The sequence below is a fragment of the Hypanus sabinus genome, chromosome 26, assembly GCF_030144855.1.
Source record: "Hypanus sabinus isolate sHypSab1 chromosome 26, sHypSab1.hap1, whole genome shotgun sequence".
Classification (NCBI taxonomy): domain Eukaryota; kingdom Metazoa; phylum Chordata; class Chondrichthyes; order Myliobatiformes; family Dasyatidae; genus Hypanus; species Hypanus sabinus.
In genome coordinates, this window is record NC_082731.1 from 4,947,416 (window position 1) to 4,966,570 (window position 19,155).

Below are 19,155 nucleotides of genomic sequence, written 5' to 3' on the forward strand. Positions count from 1 at the left end.
CCATCAGCGGGAACATGCTTCCTGCCTCCAGTGTGTCCAATCCCTTAATAATCTTATATGTTTCAATCAGATCCCCTCTCATCCTTCTAAATTCCAGTGTATACAAGCCCAGTCGCTCCAATCTTTCTTGTGAGTGCTTGTGAGTCGCTACAAGCACTCACACCTGTGATGATGAAGTGCTTTGAGAGGTTAGTTATGGCTCAGATCAACTTCTGCCCAAGCAAGGACCTGGAACCGCTACAGTTTGCCAGCACCACAATAGCAGATGAGACCTCAGTGGTTCTTCATGCAGCCTTGGATCACGTGGACAATAATAATGCTTACATCAAGCTGATGTTTATTAACCGCCGCTCAGTGCTTAACACAATCATTCCTACAAAAAATTCCAAAACCTGTTGCAGCTGGACCACAATCTATGTGGATCGGAAATAACAGCTCCATTTCACTGATAATCCACACTGGAACACCTCAGGGGTGTGTGCGTAGCCCACTGCCCCTCTCCCTCTACACCCATGACTGTGTGGCCAGGCACAGCTCAAATGCCATCTATACATTTACTGATGGTACAACTATTGTTGGCAGAGTTTCAGATGGTGAACAGGAGGCGTACAGGGGTGAGATACGCCAGCTGGTTGACTGGCAACAACCTTGCTCTCAATGCCAGTAAGACCAAAGAATTGTTTGTGGAATTCAGGAAGGGTAGGATGATGGAATACACACCAGTCCTCATCGAGGGATCAGAGGTGGAAAGGGTGAGCAATATCCCTCCCCAATATTCTCGCTCCTGGTACTTACCTTTGCAAGCGGATAAGTGCCACACCTGTCCCTACATCTCCTCCCTCTTTACCATTCAGGGCCCCAAACACTCCTGCCAGGTGAGGGGACACTTCACCTGTGAGTCTGTTGGAATCATCTACTGTACCCGGAGCTCCTGGTGTGGCCTCCTGTGAGGGCCGATGTAGATCGAGAGACCACTTTGCTGAGCGCCTGAAAAATAGGGAATTCCCAGTGGCCACCCATTTCAGTTCTGCTTCCCAGTTCAACAGGTCAGTCCACGGTTTCCTCATGCAGCAATGAGGCCCTGCTCGGGATGGAGGCACAACACTTTATATTCTGTCTGGGTACCCTCCAATCTGATAGCATGAACATTGATTTCTCAAACTTTCAGTAAATGCAAACCTCACCCCCCCCCCACCATTCCCCATTCCCATTCCCCACTCTCACCTTATCTCCTGACCCATCACCTCCCTCTGGTGCTCCTCCCCCTTCCCTTTCTTCCATGGTCTTCTGTCCTCTCCTGTCAGAGTCCCCCCTTCTCCAGCCCTGTATCTCTTTCACCAATCAGCTTCCCAGCTCGTCACTTCACCACCAACCCCCCTCCCGGTTTCCTGGTTTCACCTATCACCTTCCACCTAGTATGGCTCCCTCCCCTCCCTCAACCTTCTTACCCTGACTACTCATCTTTTTTTACAGTCGTGATGAAGGGTGTCGGCCCGAAACATCGACTGTTTACTCATTTCCACAGATGCTGAGTTCCTGCAGCATTTTGTGTGTGTTGCTTTGGATTTCCAGAATCTGCAGATTTTCTCATGTCTGTCAGAATTACGTCCTTTGTTTTATACTCTACTCCTCTTCAAATGAATGCTAACATTGCATTTGCCTTCCTCACCTCTGACTCAACCTGCAAGTTAGCATGTGACATATAAAGGTAATCTTTAATCCTTCCCTCCTCTTTGCTCTGGATGACTGTTTGTTCCTGGTTTCAATATTATCCCAAACACTCCTTCCTTACTTTGAATGTTCATAGACGAAAGACTCCCAGGATTGAGTGGGAATTGGCATATCTTCAAAGAGAGTCGGAGAACGTCCCTGAATTGTTTCCTCTGTTTTCCCAGCATTCTCTACCCTAATGGGGAGTTGGGGGTCTGGTTACGGAGACTGTGAAGGATATGGACTAACCAACTGAGTCTGACACGAGTTAAACGAGTTGAACCGGGCACAGGGAGAACTTGATGACCAACGTAGGCAGCACCTGTGGGGCGGATCAATCTGGAGTCACTGCAGCTGGGAGGAAAAGACTCTGCTAACTGCACCACTCTGTCCGCTGACAGTCTTTAATCATGAGGTTGGGCTTCCCACCACTGAATAGGCAAGGGTGCATGTGAACGCAAGAAAAATTCCTGCCGAGCTCCCGTCAACACGTTGGACTGTTGCCATGAACCACTTCTTTCTGGAATCATTACATCAAGCCCTTCTAAACACTGGAGAGTTTTTACCAGGGACCTCCGTTTCCACGACAACGGTTAGTCAGCGCCCCCCTCCCAGCCCGATGTCCCCAGCGTCCCGACTCCAAGTACACTCAGCTGAGGAGCGAGGCTGACGCCAGTCTCCTGAAGCAGGTGATCTACGCCACCCTCCATCCGGGTGAGAGATCAACAAGAGGAGAGAGGAAATAAGTCATAATTATTTCTCCAGCCTCCTTGAAAATGTCCAATATCTTTGCCCATCACTGGGAATCCTTCGCCGGTGACCACTCATAATGCAGGGGAGTGTTAGACCATTAGACCAAAAGTCACAGGTCTCAAAGTTCAAAGTAAATTTATCATTCACTTTATTACACAATACAGCGTGGAACAGGCCCTTCTGTCCCAATGAACCTCACGGCCCAGCAACACCTGATTTAACCCCAGCCTAATCACAGGACAACCTCCAATGACCAATTCAGCTTCCTACCAGTACGTCTTTGGACTGTAGAAGGAAACTGGAGCACTCGGAGGAAACCCACGCGGTCACGGAGAGAACGTACAAACTCCTACCGGAGGGCACTGGAATCAAACTCCGAACTCCAGCGTTGTGCTAACCGTGAAGTCAGTGTATATAAAAGTGGACAAACTGTGCAGATACAAATAAAAACAAACAGACTTGCATGTGAATAACGCTGAGGACACGAGTTACTGCGCTCTTGAAAGTGAGAGTTGTGGAATCAGTTCAGTGTTGAGGTGAGTTCAGGAGACCGATGGTGAAGAGTACTAACTGTTCCTGCTGGTAGTAGTGAGGAGAGAGCATGGCCTGGGTGCTGGGAATATCCTCTCCATATCCAGGCCTTTCAGTGTTTGGTAGGGTTAAATGAGAAACTCCCTCATTCTGTCAATCCCCAGCAAGTGCAGTATCACACCCTTCAAACGCTCTCATACATTAACCCTTTCTTTGTAAATCATCCTTGTAAACCTCCTTTGGGCCTTCTCCAACGCCAATGCATCCTTCCTCAGACAAGGGGGCCAAAACTGTTCACAGTCCTCCAAATGCAGTATGAAGCCTCAATATTACATCCTCAGAGGTCAGATCTCCGTGAACCTGTAATGGCCCAAGAGGTCGCATATCAAGCTCCTCTGATCGAGGCTAAGAGTTCTGCAGCGACCCTAGAATGGGAGAAAGTCTTCCTGACCTTCAGGGGAAGACAGAAGATTTCTACAATGGTGCATTCTCCGTGCTCCAGCAGATAAATTCAGGAAGAAAACTCCATCTCAGTTTTGGGAATGAGGCGGCACATAGGCACAACCGCTAGAGCCCCTACCTGACTGACTCCCGGTTCAATCCCGAACTGCAGTGTGGATTTGCATATTGGATTTCCCCCAGGCACTCCCCCCAGCGATGTGTGTGTGTGGGGGCGGGGGTGGGGGGTGTTGGTGGGTTCATTGGCCACAGCGGAGTGTGTGTGTGTTTGTGTGTGCGTGTGTGTGTGCGTGCGCGTGTGTGTGTGTGCGTGCGTGCGTGTGTGAGGGAGAGAGAGTGATGGAGTCTGGGTGTGGTGGGGAGAGTTGATAGGGATGTGGGAGGATAATGTAGGATTTTTGGATGTCAGACTATAAAAACGGAGGGTCAATCAGAATTGGGGCCAGTCTAAATTGGCCCAAGTAGGTAGGTGAGTGATTCTAACTGTGGTGAGCTGACGGGAAAGTGCGGAGAATGAAATACTATTGTAAATGGGTGCCTGATGTTCAGTACGGTGGATGGAAGGGACTCTGAGAATCTCTCAAAATGTACTTTTGGAAGCAATGTTCTTACTGTTGCCTGTAGTAGCTCACTGCACATAACTGAGCTGCCTAGAGTTTGGCATTCTAACAGCAGAAACTCGGCAGAAAAGCCACTGGAGACACTCTGGCAAAGCACCATGGACCTGCACCCTTTTCTCTCTCACATTTAGCTTGAGAAGTTGAGAAAGAGAGTTCTCTCACGGGGGATGTTACACTGATATTTTGTATCTTCCCCTTTGAGAGGCACAAATGTCTTGCACTGAAAGGGTTACAGACCAGATACAGAATGGGGATTTCCAAAGGAAATCGGTTTTTTTCTCTCTCTCTGCACGCCTTGTTGGAAAGGGCCAATTAAGAAAGGGTACTTTCCGCAACAGCAAGCAGAAAGTGAACAGTTGTGAGACAGAGCTCCTTTGAGGACAGCTTAACTCAACTCTGACTGAGCCCAGTCATTCATTGATGGGGTGCTCCAGGACGGGATGTGCACTGACTTGGGTCACAAATGGATTTTTAGCCTGACTGCGGAGACTGCCCTGGTAATGGTTCCAAGGATCCTCTTAAGGTGAGTGTGTCCTAACGGATTCACTTCAACGTCCACCTATTGTGGATAGTGATATTACTTAGCTTACTCCTGTGGAGGGGAGTGTGGGTCTTGTTCAGGATGCTCTGATCCCCACTGATCTGCGTTTTACATGTTCTCTCCTCCTGCTGTCTTAGTGCCAACTCTTCAAGGTTAATCCTTCTGTGAAGCTGCTTTTACTGTGGGAAAGCAGCTATATAAATGTAGATTGTTGCTTTACATGTTTCAAACATTGGTAATATCCTTTTGGTATATTTAGGCCTCCAAATAGTAGCCAAGATGTGCGGTTGAGATTGCAAAGGGAGCTGGAAAAGGGACGGAATAAGGGCGAGGTCACAATTGTAATAGGGGACTTCAATATGCAAGGGGACTGCGAACATCAGGTTGGTGTCAGATCACAAGAGGGGGCATCGGGTGAATGCTTATGAGTTGGCTTTTTAGAGCAGCTTGTGCTTGAGCTATTCGGAGAGGCCATCTTAGATTGGGTGTTGTGTAAAAACCTAAATCTTATCAGGGAGCTTAACAGAAAGGAACCCTTAGGAGGCAGTGATCATAATATGACTGAATTCATACTGCAGTTTGAAGCATAAGTCGCGTGTATCAGTATCACAATTGAATAAAGGGAATTACAGAGGCATGAGAGAGGAGCTTGGCCACGTGGATTGGAGGGGAATCCTGGTGGAGATGACAGTGGAGCAGAGGTGGCTGAAGTTTCTGGGAATAATTCAGAAGGCACAGGTTGGATATGCCCACAGAAGAAGGTGTTCTCAAACGACAGGGCTAGACAACCGTGGCTGACAAGGGAAGTTAAGGACTGCATAAAAGCCAAGGAAAGGGCGTATAAAGTAGCAGAAGTGAGTGGGAAGTTGGATGATTGGGAAGCTTTAAAATACAACAAAAGGTTGTTAAAATACAAAATACAAAAAAGCAATATGAAGGGAAAAGATTAAATATGAGGGCAGACGAGCCAATGCTATAAAGCAGGATACTAAAATTTTTTTCAGTTATATAAAGAGTAAAAGGGAGATATTGGACCACTGGGAAAATGATGCTGTAGTAACGGGGGGACAAGGAAATAGGAGATGGATTTAATGAGTACTTTGCACCTGTCTTCACTGTGAAAGACACTAACAGTGTGCCAGAGGTCCTTGAGTGTCAGGGAGCAGGAGTGAATGCCATTGATATTACAAAGGAAAAAGTGCTGGACAAACTGAAAGGTCGTAAGGTGGATAAGTCACCTGGACCAGATGGACTACATCCCAGAGTCCTGAGAGAGGTTGCTGAACAGATAACAGATGCAGTGGTTACGATCTCTCAAGAATCACTTGATTCTGGCATGGTTCCAGAGGACTGGAAAATTACAAATGTCACTCCACTCTTTAAGAAGGGAGGAAGGCAAAAGAAAGGAAATTATTGGCCAGTTAGCTTAATCTCAGTGGCTGGGAAAATGTTGGAGTCTATTATTAAAGATGAGGTTTTGAGGGACTTGGAAACTAATGATAAAATAAATCAAAGTCAGCTTGGTTTCTGTAAAGGGAAATCTTTCCTCACAAGTCTGTTAGAGTCCTTGGAGGAAGGAGAGACAGTGGATGTCACTTACTTGGATTTTCAGAAGTTATTTGGTAAGGTGGCACACATGAGGTTTCTTAACAAGATAAAATCCGATGGCATTACAAGAAAGATACTGGCATGTTTAGAGGAATGGCTGGCAGGCAAGAGGCAGCGAGTGGGAATAAAAGGGGATTTTTCTGGTTGGCTGTTGGTGACTAGTGGTATTCCTCAGGGGCCGGTATTTGGACCGGTACTTTTCACATTGTTTGTCAATGATTTAGATCATGGAATTGATGGCTTTGTGGCAAAATCTGTGATGATACGAGGATAGGTGGAGGAGTAGGTAGTGCTGAGGAAGCAATGCGATTGCAGCAGGACTTAGACAAATTGGAAGAATGGGAAATAAAGTGGCAGATGGAATACAGTGTTGGGAAACATATGATAATGCATTTTGGTAAAAGGACTATTATCCAAATGGGGAGAAAATTCAAAGATCAGAGGTGCAAAGGGACTTGGGTGTCCTCGTGCAAGACTCCCAGAAGGTTAATGTCCAGGTTGAGTCTGTGGTAAAGAAGGCAAATGCAATGCTGGCATTGATTTCAAGAGGAATAAAATATAAAAGCAAGGAGATAATGCTGAGGCTTTATAAGACAAAAGGCCTCATGTGGAGTATTGTCAACAGTTTTGGGCCCATATCTCAGAAAGGATTGGAGAGAGTCCAGAGGGGGTTCTTGAGGATGATTCCAGGAATGAAGGGGTTAACATATGAGAATCATTTGGCATCATTGGGCCTGTACTCACTGAAATTTAGAAGAATGCAGGGGGATCTCATTGAAATATACCAAATGTTGAAAGGACTAGATAAGGTGGATGTGGAGAGGATGTTTCCTATGGTGGGGGTATCCAGAACTAGAGGGCACAGCTTCAAAACTGAGGGGCAACCTTTTAGAACAGAGGCAAGTAGTTAAAGAGGAAGTTGATAGTTTCCTGATTGGTTGGGCATGAAAGGAGGTGGTGAGAAGGCAGGTGTATGAGGTGAGTGGGATCTGGGACCAGCTATGATGGAATGGCGGAGCAGACTTGATGGGCTGAATGGCCTAATTCTGCTCCTGTGTCTTATAGTGTTATTCTGGTGATTTCAATTCTGTCACACTGGTTAGTGACCTGTCTATACAGGGTAATTGTGTCTGCTGGTGGCATTTTAATGGATAATAAAGAAGGGCAGAATAGCCCGTTCCTAAATTAGTAAGTTTGAGACTGCAGGATTGTGGATTGTCTCTAGATAGAAAAACTTCACTATTCATTCCTCTCCGTAGATGCTGCCTGATCTGTGGAGCTCCTCCAGCATTTTGTGTTTCTACCTTAGGATTTCCAGCATCTGCAGAATTCTTGTGTTTAGAAAAATTTGCATTTGTACAGTGTCCCCAACAACCACAAGGCAACTCAGCACACCCAATGGAATATCTTGTCTGATCCATTTCTTGTAACAACACAGGACACACATTAGCAGATCCCTACAGCCAATGAACATAAGAGATTGAACTGGAACCAAGCCATTTGCTCTCCCTGTGCTGGTGTGACACTTAATACCATAACTGTGATTATTTCCCCCAGTGCACTAACTATCTTGGTCAAGCTGAGTGAACTTCCAAAGCTCTCCTGAGCAGAGAATCCCAAGAATTTGTCACCTCCGACCAAAGGAATTGCCTATCCTGAATGACAAACATACTTTAGAGACTCTTGAATCATGACCAGGGGCAGAATCAGATCGGTATCTTTCCTCTTGTATGGTTCAGTGAGATTAACTCTCAGTCTTTTAAAGTAAGGAATGGTTAGATCCAGTTTGTTTGCTTAGATGACAAGCCCAGAAATATGGCCAACTTTCATCATCTTAGAGGTGAAAACCAGCTCTGTACACAATGACCAGGTCTTACAGTGATGGTGGCAGAGTGGTATGTGTTGGCCAGGATGTCATGTCCTTTCTCAGAAGAGTGACTTCTCTTCCCCCCAACTAGATTGAGTCACAACTCACTATAGATGCTGGAATTTGGAGCACACACGAAAAAAAAACTGGAGTAACTTAACATGTGAGAGAGTGTCTGTGGAGTGAAGTGAAGAGTAGATATTTGGGGTCAAACCCATTGACCTGGACTGATGAAGGATTTCAACCCAAAATGTCAGTTGTCCATTCTCCTGACCCACTGAGTTCCACCAGCATCTTGTGCATTGGGCAAAAGACATAAGAACATGAGGATGAGGAGTAGGTCGTCTGGCCCATCGAGCCTGCTCCGCCATTCAATAAGATCATGGCTGATCTGGCCGTGGACTCAGATCCAAAGGTTCTTCATGGTGGCAGCATGGCAGAGAGCAAAGAGAGAAGGCACATGGAATGCTGGCTGGGACGCAGTGCACAAGTTATGGGAAAGCTCGATAAGTTACTGGCAAGGCCACAAGCATTAATATTGTGTGGGTTATGTCATGGGAACATAAGAAATAGGACCAGGAGTAGACCACCTGGCCCATCGAGCCTACTCCTCTATTCAATAAGATCATGACTGTTCTGGCCATGGACTCAACTCCACCTATCTGCCTTTTCCCCAAAACCTTTAATTCCTGCTGTGCAATAATCTATCGAAATGTGTCTTAACTGTATTTAATGAGGTAGAACCTACTGTTTTCCTGGGCAGATAATCCCACAGAATCACTACTCTCTAGGAAAAGCAGTTTCTCATCATCTCCATCCTAAATCTACTCCCTCGAATCGTGAGGCATGTCCCCTAGTTCTAGTCTTACCAGTGGGAACAGCTTCCTCGACTCTATCTTATCCATCCCCTTGCATAATTTGATGTGCTTTATAAACTGCTGTCTCATTCTGCTCTCTAGAGTAGGTTACCTGGCCGGCACAATGCCTGTGGGCCGAAGGGCCTGCAATGTGCTTTCCTACATTCCACGCGTGTTCATTCCACTCAGCAAGGACCATCATAGCCGTGGGCTAACTGCATTTTACACATTCTATTTGACACAACTTGAACAAAATAACAACTTTTCCTGTGCTCCTTTTTAGTCTTGACGATGGGTCTCTGCCCGAAATGTCAGCCGTTTATTCCCTTGCATCATCCCGGCATTCGGTGTGTGCTGCTGTGGACCTTTAGCTTCTCAAAAATAATTTGTCACTAGATTCCGTAGGTTGTTGTCTCTCCGGGGGTTTAATGACTGCAGGCGATTTTAGGGACTGTCCTCCCACGGCAGACGTATATCCAGTATTCACTTTGATCAGTAAGGTTCTCAGGCTGGCTTCCTGATTGGTTCCTCAGTGCTGTGGAGGTGGGTGGCGGGGAATTAACTGGTACTCTCTAGAGAGAGTCTTTATGACTTTCCTTTCCTTGGTATTAATGTATGAGTATCATTTCAAAAATGGTTTCTTAATCACTAACAAATTGCTTAAAGCTGTACAGAGACCCTGGGGACTTGATGAAAGGAATTAAGTCAGAGGACAGTTTTTGAGACAAAGGAGTTTAAGATGAGCTCTGGCCTGCGATGTTTTAAATGTTGGTAACGATGCATTTAAATCCTCCCACCCCCTCAGGAAAGGATGTTTGGATGATAAGGCCATAAGGCATAGGAGCAGAATTGGGCCTATTGTGTCCGCTCCACCATTCAATAATGGCTGATTTCTTCTTCCATTCACCTGCCTTCTCCCTGTAGCTCTTGACCCCTTTGCCAATCAATAATCTTTCATACACCCAGTGACTTGGACTCCACTTCCTCAGTATAAAGGGAAACTGAGAAGAGGAGGAATTGCTTCAGGTGGTGAGTCTGTGGCAACAAATTCCAAGTTCTTCCCATCAGCTGTGAAGCATCATCCCCTTATTCTGAGGCTGTGCCCTTTGAACCTAGACCCTTTCAGTAACGGAAACATCCTTTCCGCAACCATCCTATCCGTGCCTTTCAGTTTTAATGAAATCCCACCCACCCCCAATCCTTCTGAACTCCATTGAATGCAGGCCCAGAGACATCAAAAGCTCCTCATACATTAACTGTTGCGAGAGATCTTACCAGGATGCTGCCTGGTCCTATAAAGGTAGGTTGAGTGAGCTGGGTGGCCTCTCCTCTTTGGTGCAAAGGAGGATGAGAGGCAATTTAATAGCCAGAGATTTTTCCCAAGGTGGAAGTGACTAATACAAGCGGGCTTAGTTTTAAAATGGCTGGAGGAAAGTACAAGAGAGATATCAGTTAAGTTCTTTACACAGAGAGTGCCACATGGAACGTGCTGCCAGGAATGGTGGTAAAGGCAGATACATTAGGGGTATTTAAGAACCTCTTAGATAGGCACATGGATGAAAGTAAAATGGAGGCTATGGAGAGTAAAGGGTTAGAGTAAGTTAAAATATTGGCACAACATTGTCGATCATAGGGCTTGCACTGTGCTGCGATGTTTTATATCACAGCTGGGCTGAAAAGCAAGTTGCTAGGTTTACCAGACTCAAGGGTCTATATTAATGAGAATAAACATAAAAGAAAAAAAAAACAAAGTTGTCCAGTTTTCCTCTTTCCTTTTCAGACTGGATTTATTGGAGATTTGGTAGATCTTGAAGGTTGAGAGGTTAAATGAAACTAATAGGTATGCATCAACTTGAGCTGCAACCCTACCAGCTGTCAGGTGTGCAGTTATCTTTGAAGAATAACTAGTCACTGTTTCCACCCAACACCCTTCAGCAAGAGAACAGGGATGTCGGGTCCTTATGAAAGGCCTCAGCCCGAAACATTGACTCTTTATTCCTCTTCATAGATGCTGCCTGAGTTCCTCCAGATTTTGTGTGTGTTGCTCTGGATTTCCAGCATCTGCAGAATCTCTAGCGTGTGCGGATTGATCATGTGATCACCATTTTGCAAACAGCTTACAATGTGCAGCAACAGTACAAGGATCTGGAGGGTCATTCAATGGAAGCATCATTTATCTGACTCAACTTCACTCTACCCTTTGCCTTGATCTAGACTCTGATATAAAATCATTCAGCCTCTGCTTCTGCAGTCCTTTGAGAAGGGCATTCCAAGTACAACACACTCAGTGCTCACTTTATTAGGTATCTGCCTGTAGCTCATCCACTTCAACGTTTGAAGTGTTTTGCATTCAGAGATGCTCTTCTGCACACCACTGTTGTAATGCCTGGTTATTGGATTCTTGTCAGCTTGAACATCTCCTCTGACCTCTCTCATTAACAAGGCATTCTCATCTACAAAACTGCCCTGCTCACTGGACTTTTTTTTGTATCTCATCATTCTCTGTAAACTCCAGACTGTTGTGTATGAAAATCGCAGGAGACCAGCAGTTTCTGTGGTGCTCAAACCACCCCATCTGGCACCAACAATCATTCCACAGTCAAAGTCACTTAGATCATATTTCTTCTCCATTCTGGAGTTTGATGTGAACAACTGAACTTCACCATGCTTTTATGCATTGAGTTGCTGCTACATGTTTGGCTGATTAGGTAATTGCATTAACAAGGTGTACAAGTGTACCTAATAAAGTGGCCACTGAGTGTACTTTTCTCTTTATCTCTATTTTGAATGGAAAAGGGGTCTCTCTCTCCCCCCTCCCCCCCTTCCCGATTCATCCACACGAGGAAATATCTTCTCCACATAGAGCGAAGGAGACCCTTTGGCCCAACCTGTCCCTGCTGACTATGTTGCCCAGCAACCTAGTTCCACCTGCTCACATTTAGCCCATAGCCTCTAAACTCCTCGTACCTGTGTACTCACCAAGATAGTTTCTATATGTCGCTAGTGTGTATGTCTCAGCCACTATTTCTGGCAACTCATTTGCAAATTCACACCCATTTTGTGTGAAGAGGCAGCACTGATGTCTCCCTTAAATCTCCTTAAACTTATGTCCACGTGCTTTCAGCAGCCCTATGTGTACTTTCATCCTGTCTATACCCCACATGGTCTTGCGTAATTTTTTCAGGTCACCCATCAATGTCCTACTTTTTAGGGAATAAGTTCCTAGTCTACGCAAACTTTCCTTGTAACCAAGGCTGTCAAGTCCAGGCACCATCTTTGTAGCACTCTTTCCAGTTTAATAACAACTTTCCTACAACAGGATGGTCCCGTACCGGGGCAGCACAGTGGTTAGCGTGCTTTCCAGTACAAGTTCAATTCCTGCCATCTGTAAGGAATTTGTCCATTCTCCTTATGACTGCAGAGGTTTCCTCCGGGTGCTCTGGTTTCCTCCCACAGTCCAGAGACATACAGTGCCCATAAAAAGTATTCACCTCCCTTGGAAGTTTTCATGTTTTATTGTTTTACAATATTGAATCACAGTGGATTTAATTTGGCTTTTTTTTGGCATTGTTTAACAAGAAAAGACTCTTTTGTGTCAAAGTGAAAACGAATCTCTACAAAGTGATCTAAAGTAATTACAAATATAAAATACAAAATAATTGATTGCACAAGTATTCATCCACTTATTAATATGACAAACCAAATCATCACTGGTGCAGCCAATTGTTTTTAGAAGTACCATTATTAGTTAAATGGAGATCACCATGTGCAGACAATGTGTTTCGATTGATTGTAGTAAAAATACACCTGTATCTGGAAGGTCCAACTGCTGGTGAGTCAGTAACCTGACAAAAACTTCACCATGAAGACAAAAGAACACTCCAAGCAACTCCGGGTAAAGGTTATCGAAAAGCACAAGTCAGGACATGAATACAAGAAAATTTCCAAGTCACTGAATATCCCTTGGAGTACAGTTCAGTCAGTCATCAGGAAATGGAAAGAATATGGCACAGCTGTAAATCTGCCAAGAGCAGGCCGTCCTCAAAAACTGAGTGACCGTGCAAGAAGGGGACTAGTGAGGGAGGCCACCAAGAGACCTGTGACAACTCTGGAGGAGTTACAAGCTTCAGAGGCTGAGATGGGAGAGACTGCACATACAACAACTGTTGCCCAGGTGCTTCACCAGTCACAGCTTTATGGGAGAGTGACAAAGATAAATCACTGTTGGAAAAACCTCACATGAAATCTCAGCTGGAGTTTTCCAGGAAGCATGTGGGAGACTCTGAAGTCAGCTGGAAGAAGGTTCTATGGTCTGATGAAACCACAATTGAGCTTTTTGGACATCAGACTAAACACGATGTTTGGTGTAAGCCAGGCATCACACATCATCAAAAACACACCATCCCACCGTGAAGCACGGTGGTGGCTGCATCATGCTGTGGGGATGGTTCACTGCCCCAGGTCCTGGAAGGCTTGTGAAGGTAGAGGGTAAAATGAATGCAGCAAAATACAGGGAAATCCTGAAGAAAATCTGATGTGGTCTGCAAGAGAACCACAATTTGGGAGAAAATTTGTTTTCCAGCAAGCCAATAAACCCAAGAATAAAGCCAAAGCTACACAGGAATGGCTTAAAAACAGTGAAATTAATGGCCTTGGGTGGCCAAGTCAGAGACCAGGCCTCAATACAATTGAGAATTTGGGGCTGGACTTGAAAAGGGCTGTTCACTGTTCCCTTGTAATCTTTTTTTTAAAACTTTTTTTATTGCATTTTTAAATGATTACAAAGTATGAAAAAACAATATATATAACCCTTACCCCCTCCCCTTAACCCCTCCCCCCTAACTGCCCTATAGAAAAAAAAAGAAAGAAAGAAAGAAAGAAAGAATGCCTGGTTGTTGGAAGATCTCCACATGCTCCATGGAATTCGTAATAACAGAGCTTGAGAAGTTTTGTAAAGAAGAATGGGGAAATTGCAGTGTTCAGATGTGCAAAGCTGACAGAGACCTATCCACACAGACTCCTGGCAGTAATTACTGCCAAAAGTCCATCTACTAAATGTTGATTTGAAGGGGATAGATTATTTTGTGTTTTATATTTGTAATTAATTTAGATCACTTTGTAGAAATCTGTTCTCACTTTCTCTTTTTCTGTTGATCTGTGTCAAAAAAGCCAAATTAAATCTACTGCAATTCAGTTTTGTAAAACAGTAAAGCCTGAAAACTTCCAAAGGGGAGGATGAATACTTTTTGTCGGCGCTGTACCGGTTGGTAGATTAATTGGTCATTATAAATTGTCCTGTGATTAGGCTAGGGTTAAATTAGGGGGTTGCTGGGCAGCACAACTTAAAGTGCCTGAAGGTCCTACTCCATAAATAAATAAAACTGTACACAGTGCTCCACATCTACACCAAAATATGCCCATGGTGTTTATAACCCCAAACTCCTTTATACAATGCCCGGAATCACCAAATCACCAACCTGTCTTCCAGTTTTTGAGAACCAGGCACTTGCACCTGTTCCATTACACTCCCCAAGGCTGTATAAGTCCTACCCTGGGGATTATAAGCCCTACCCTCCCAAAGTGAAACACCTCTCATTTATCCTGATTGAAAGCCATTTCAATCCGCAACCCACAGAACCCAGCTGAGCAAGATCCCCTTGTAATTTTTCATAACTTTCCATACTGTCTAGAACAACAACAACTTACTGTTTCCCCTAACATTCACCCTATTGAGATTTCTCAGAATCTTTTAAAAATCACATCACCTCTAACTTCTAAACTTCTTCCTCACAAGACAACCAGCCCATTCCAGGAACTGGCTCATCGAGCTTTCTCTGATCTGTCTCCATCGTGTTAACACTCTTTAAGGAAGGAGAGCAGTGCTGTCAAACATCCCTCTGGCCCTTACCTACCATCATATGAGGCCTTTGTAGGGTAGCAGTTTGCCCAAAACTATTAGAGCTCAGGACATCAGAGTTCAGAGTTCATTTCTGCCAGTCTGTGCGTCCTCCCGGTAGAATGCATGGCTTTCCACTTGGTGCTCTGGTTTCCTCCCACAGTCCAGAGACTTACTGTAAATGGGCACTGTAAATTATCCTGTGACTAGGGTAGGGTCGGCATGGCTCAAAGGGTTGGAAGTATCTATTCCACGCTGTACCTCAATTAAGCATTCCACCATCTTCAACGGGATACTGCCACCAAACACATCTCTCCCTCTCTCCCTCTCGACTTATGCCTTCCACAGGGAACACTCTCTACATGACTTCCTTGTCCGCTCACCCCTCCCCGCCTGGCAGTATCCCTGCAGCGATGCACGGGCTCCTACACCTCTGTCACCACCATTCAGGGCCCCCGAACAGTCCTTCTATTTGAGGTAACACTTAATCTGCGAGTCTGTTGGGGTCGTCTGCAGCATCTGATGTCCCCAGTGTAGCCCCTTCTATGCTGGTGAGACCCAGTGCAGATTGGGGGACTGCTTTGTCGAGCTCCTTTTCACAATCCGCCACAAAAGGTGGGATTTCTTGGCAGCCATCCATTTTAATTCCTGACTTCCCATTCCCAATCTGACATATCGATGCACGGCCTCCTCTACTGGCGTGACGAGGCCACTCAGGACGGACAGTCAACACCTTACGTTCTGTTTGGATAACTTCCAACTCGATGGCATGGACATTGATTTCTCTAACTTATCCACCCTCCCCTTCTTCTATTCCTCATTCTAGTTCTTCTCTAGCCTCTTCCCTTCTCTACACATGCCCTCCATCTCTCTCCTGCTCTCTCGCCCATGGTCTACTCACCTATTCGATTCCTTCTTTTTCAGCCCTTTATCTCTTCCCAGCTTCTTACCTCATCCTGCCTTACCCACCCGCCTTCTCCCTCGCCCAGCTTCTACTCCTACTGCCCCCCTCACCTTCTCATTCTGGCTCCTTCCCCCTTCCTTTGCAATCCAGATGAAAGGTCTCTGTCCAAAAAGTTGGCTATTAACTTCTTTTTACTGGTTGGGGAAAAGAGGCTAGACTGCACAGGCATGTGACGTAGCACGCCAAAGGTTTAAATAAAGACCGCCATATACAGCGGCCATTGTCGGAGTGGACGGCTTTGGCTCAACAGGCTTCGGCGTGAACAGGCAGAGGTGAGGGTAGGTTCCGGTAAGTTTTGTTTTGTTCATTTAGAGTAGAGAGAATGCCAGGCAGGATGTTGGAATGCTCCTTGCAGGATGTGGGAAGTCAGGGAGACCTCCGGTGTCCCGGACAACGACACCTGCAAGAAGTGCATCCAGCTGCAGCTCCTAACAAACCGCGTTAGGGAACTGGAGCAGGAGCTGGATGACCTCCAGATTGTTCGGGAGACTGAGAGGTTTATAGATAGTAGCTTCCAGGAGGTAGTTACACCAAAGGAACAGCGCACAGGTAATTGGGTTACCGCCAGGCGAGGGAAGGGGAAAGGGCAGGCAGAGCAGGATTCCCCTGTGGCCATTCCCCTCAACAACAAGTATACCGATTTGGATACCGTTGGGGGGGGGGAGATGGCTTACCCGGGACAAGGTGCAGCAGCCAGTTTTCTGGCACTGAGTCTGGTTCTGCAGTGCAGAAGGGAGGGGGGAAGAAGAGGAGAGCGGTAGTGATAGAGGACTCCATAGTCAGGGGTACAGACAGGAGGTTCTGTGGTTGTGACTGAGACTCCCGGATGGTTTGTTGCCTCCCGGGTGCCAGAGTCAGGGATGTTTCTGATCACGTGCACAGCATTCTGAGGTGGGAGGGTGATCAGCCAGATGTCGTGGTACACATCGGTACCAATGACATAGGTAGAAAGAGTCAAGAGGTCCTGAAGAGTGAGTACAGAGAGCTTGGTAGGAAGTTGAAAAACAGGACCTCGAGGGTAATAATCTCTGGATTGCCGCCAGTGAGGGTAAGAGTGGGATGCTCTGGAGGATGAACACGTGGCTGAGAAACTGGTGTAGGGGGCAGGGTTTCAGATTTCAGGATCATCCGAACCTCTTCTGGGGCAGGTGGGACCTGTACAAGAGAGACGGGTTAAACCTGAACTACAGGGGGACCAGTATCCTTGCAGGGAGGTTTGTTAGTGCTGTTGGGGGGGTTTAAACTAGATTTTCAGGGGGATGGGAACCAGAGTGCCAGAGTAGACAGTGGAGCGGGGGTGAAAATAAATTATGTTAAAGTTTCATGCAAAGTCACAAATAGTAAGGTTGTGTGTGGTGGTAATAATCTTCTGAGGTGTGTCTATTTCAATGCGAGGAGTATTGTGGGGAAGGCTGACGAGCTGAGGGCGTGGATTGACACATGGAATTATGACATTATAGCCATTACTGAAACTTGGCTACAGGAGGGGCAGGACTGGCAGGGTTCCAGGGTTCCGATGTTTCAGACGTGATAGAGGCAGAGGGATGAAGGGTGGGAGGGGGTGGCATTGCTGGTCAGGGAAAGTGTTACAGCAGTGCTCAGGCAGGAGGGCTTGTCTACTGAGGCCATATGGGTGGAGCTGAGAAACAGGAATGGTATGACCACATTAATAGGGTTGTATTATAGACCACCCAACAGTCAGCGAGAATTGGAGGAGCAAATCTGCAGAGAGATAACAGACAATTGCAGGAAACATAATAAGTTGTGATAGTAGGGGATTTTAATTTTCCACATACTGATTAGGACTCCCATACTGTTAAAGCTCTAGATGGGTTAGATTTTGTAAAATGTGTTCAGGAAAGTTTTCTAAATCAATATATAGAGGTACCGACTAGAGAGGATGCAATATTAGATCTCCTATTAGGAAATGAGTTAGGACAGGTGACAGGTGTGCGTAGAGGAATACTTTGGTTCCAGTGATCATAACGTCATTAGTTTCAACTTGATCATGGATAAAGATAGATCTGGTCCTCGGGTTGAGGTTCTAAACTGGAAAAAGGCCAAATTTGAAGAGATGAGAAAAGATCTAAAAAGCGTAGATTGGGACAGGTTGTTCTCTGGCAAGGATGTCGTTGGTAAGTGGGAGGCCTTCAAAGGAGAAATTTTGAGAGTTTACAGTTTGTATGTTCCTGTCAGGATTAAAGGCAAAATGAATAAGAATAAGGAACCTTGGTTCTCCAAGGATATTGGAACTCTGATAAAGAAGAAGAGAGAGATGTATGACATGTATAAGAAACAGGGAACAAATAAGGTACTTGAGGAGTATAAAAGTGCAAAAAATACTTAAGAAAGAAATCAAGAGGGCTAAAAGAAGACATGAGGTTGCTTTGACAGTCAAGGTGAAGGATAATCCAAAGAGCTTCTGCAGGTGCATTAAGAGCAAAAGGATAGTAAGGGATAAAATTGGTCCTCTTGAAGATCAGAATGGTCGGCTAAGTATGGAACCAAAAGAAATGGGGGAGATCTTAAATGTGTTTTTTTTTTTGCGTCTGTATTTACTAAGGAAACTGGCATGGAGTCAATGGAAATAAGGCAAACAGGTAGTGAGGTCATGGAACATATACAGATTGAAGAGGAGGAGGTGCTTGCTACCTTGAGGCAAATCAGAGTAGATAAATCCCCAGGACCTGACAGGGTATTCCCTCGGACCTTGAAGGAGACCAGTGTTGAAATTGCAGGGGCCCTGGCAGATATATTTAAAATGTCGCTATCTACAGGTGAGGTGCCGGAGGATTGGAGGATAGCTCATGTTATTCCGTTGTTTAAAAAGGCTCAAAAAGTAATCCGGGAAATTATAGGCTGGTAAGTTTGACGTCAGTAGTAGGTAAATTATTGGAAGGAGTACTAAGAGATAGAATCTACAAGTATTTAGATAGACAGGGACTTATTAGGGAGAGTCAACATGGCTTTGTGCATGGTAGGTCATGTTTAACAAATCTATTAGAGTTTTTCAAGGAGGTTACAAGGAAAGTGGATGAAGGGAAGGCAGTGGATGTTGTCTACATGGACTTCAGTAAGGCCTTTGACAAGGTCCCGCACGGGAGGTTAGTTAGCAAGATTTAGTCGCTAAGTATACATGGAGAGGTAGTAAAGTGGGTTAGACATTGGCTCATTGGGAGAAGTCAGACAGTGGTAGTAGAGGATTGTTTCTCTGAATGGAGGCCTGTGACTAGTGTGCCACAGGGATCAGTGCTGGGTCCATTGTTATTTGTCATCTATATCAATGATCTGGATGATAATGTGGTAAATTGGATCAGCAAATTTGCTAATGATACAAAGATTGGAGGTG

The 19,155-nt window shown here is 45.4% G+C and overlaps 1 protein-coding gene across 2 annotated transcripts in view; it reads left to right on the top strand.

Annotated features, from left to right (window-relative positions):
• Positions 1-4,421: 4,421 nt before the first annotated feature.
• Positions 4,422-19,155, top strand: part of LOC132381812 (TNF receptor-associated factor 3-like) — a 96,522-nt gene continuing 81,788 nt past the window's right edge. For both annotated transcript variants that reach the window (XM_059951413.1, XM_059951412.1), the window contains exon 1: positions 4,422-4,596. The gene's annotated coding sequence lies outside the window, so the exon portion shown is untranslated. The remainder of the gene's footprint in view (positions 4,597-19,155) is intronic.